The sequence below is a fragment of the Myotis davidii genome, unplaced genomic scaffold, assembly GCF_000327345.1.
Source record: "Myotis davidii unplaced genomic scaffold, ASM32734v1 scaffold838, whole genome shotgun sequence".
Lineage (NCBI taxonomy): Eukaryota > Metazoa > Chordata > Mammalia > Chiroptera > Vespertilionidae > Myotis > Myotis davidii.
The window spans coordinates 160,556-162,801 of record NW_006289092.1 but is presented as its reverse complement, the minus strand read 5'-3'; the positions used below and the strand labels follow the sequence as shown (position 1 = coordinate 162,801).

Sequence of the window (2,246 nt, the reverse complement as noted above, 5' to 3'; positions counted from 1 at the left end):
AGGCCTAAGCTAGCATGTGGTCATCCCCTGAGGAGTCTCAGACTGAAAGAGGGCACAGGCCAGGCTGAAGAGCTCCCCTCTCCCCCAGTGCACAAATTTTTGTGCACCAGGCCTCTAGTAGAGATAATAATGAGCCCAGTGACAATGACCCTTACCCCCCTTAGTGCCTAGAGTATGGTTTTCAAATGCCATTTCCCACCAAAAAATTATGGTTTTATAAATAAACTACTGATTCAAGGAATAGGCAGAACATGCTTCAGTTGAGCCTTCACTCTCTTGCCAACAAGAAAGCAAGGATGCTCTCAAAAATCACTGGGATCTCATGGAAAGGACTTAAGAGCCAACCTCAAGAGAATGCAACTGGACATGGATGAGGCAATGTGAGCATCAGTAAAACTCCAATGAATCAAAGTATATCAGATATCTTAAAATATATGAGTTCATGACAAGGCCTTCTGCTTAAAATAGTCAGTCGCTCCCTTGGGAGTGTGCTAGGAAAGCATCTTCTTGTTCTGAACATTGACAAATAAAGGGAAAGAATTGAGCATTTATCTTGTCTTTCAGATACCACTGTTCTTCATGAAAATGAGAGAATGGTTGGAGGGAACTTTCTTTTTAGAAGATTTTTCCATCTAATAACTAAGGGAAGAATGATAGGATTTGATATCATGATTGTTAGGTTTGATTGAGTAATTGAATCAATACCCCTCCCCTGGGAACTGGCTTTTCAGGCTATTTCACTATGGACATTCCCTTTGCTGAGACCATATTTCACTTGTGGTGACCACATTCCATTATCTCACCTCCTAGTATGCATAAAGAAGTCTCTGTCCAGAAAAAGCCTTCCAAAGGTCATTTAAAAGCCTCTGACTCCTGTCACTGGTGGCTGGAGCCATCCAGGCTCAGCCTCCTGGTGTGTGGATGATCCAATAAATTCCTAATCCCTCACCACTCTGGCCTTGTACATTCCTCCTTGGTGACGTAACAATCACTTCTGATCTTTAATAAAATTTAGGCCATCATTAACATCAATTAATGTCAATGAAAGAGAGACAACCAAATATTATGTGCTTCTGAGGGACATTTACAGCTGAACCTATGATGTATTCCCACCAAATTGTCAAACCTGAGTGTGTTCAAGCCTCTCCTTAAAACATAACTTCCCACAAAACACTGGAACTAGAAGAGCAGGTGAAATGACACCGTGAGAATGTTAATCAACAAAATGTAAACTGCACTCTTCTTTTGGGAAAAAGACTTCCTCCTTCTTACACAGAGAAATTTACCAGAAAGAAACAGGGAAGGTGAGAAAGCTATATATTAAATTAAACATGAGAAACCAAACAATTGCAACTTATGAATCTTAATTGGGTCCAACTTCAAACAGTTTTTTAAATTATGAGACAATCAGGGGAATTTGAAGGCAAGTGGTAACTTTGTAATAAATTCTATTTGCCTTTTGAAGTCTGATTACGGTCATATTTTTAAATGGTTTCAAATATTTAAGGATAAAATAAAACAATGATATTTGCTTCAAACTAATGTGGGGTGGCTGGGGAGTGGTGAGTATAGAGATGAAACATTGGCATCACTTAATAGTTGTGAAAGCTTGGTCTAGGTCCGTGGTTGGCAAACTGCGGCTCCCGAGCCACATGCGGCTCTTTGGGTCCTTGAGTGTGGCTCTTCCTAAGCCTTAGGAGTACCCTAATTAAGTTAATAACAATGTACCTACGTATATAGTTTAAGTTTAAAAAATTTGGCTCTCAAAAGAAATTTCAATCGTTGTACTGTTGATATTTGGCTCTGTTGACTAATGAGTTTGCTGACCACTGGTCAACGTATATGGAAGTTCCTTTTATTGTTCGTTTATGTTTGAGTAAATTAACATTTTTCAACAATAAAAATTTGATATGTGCATAATATAACCACTGCTGACATTCTATAACAAGCACCTTGATAATTTTTTGTACATTATCTCACCTACTCACCCATAATAGCCTGCAAAAAGCTCATTTTATTATTTAACTTTTTAAATAAAGACATTGATGTGGCTTGAAAATGCTGAGACACTTGCCTGAGGTCACAGTGCTAACAGGTATAGGGCAGAGCAGGGCATCAAATTCAAAGTCTATCTGACTACCACCTTATCGCCTAACTACTGCACACATCTGCCTCCTCTCAGTGTCTTCTCAGACCCAGGATTCTAAAATTACATTGAATCAGAGCTAGATCAAGAGGGCAGGGAG

At 39.2% G+C, this 2,246-nt stretch overlaps 1 protein-coding gene and 1 pseudogene across 1 annotated transcript in view; one reads left to right on the top strand and one right to left on the bottom strand.

Annotated features, from left to right (window-relative positions):
• The window catches only part of LOC102752754, a 31,917-nt pseudogene that overhangs the window by 12,105 nt on the left and 17,566 nt on the right, over positions 1-2,246 (top strand).
• LOC102751604 (GTPase IMAP family member 7) overlaps positions 1-2,246 on the bottom strand; it is a 10,540-nt gene that overhangs the window by 7,395 nt on the left and 899 nt on the right. The window lies entirely within an intron of this gene.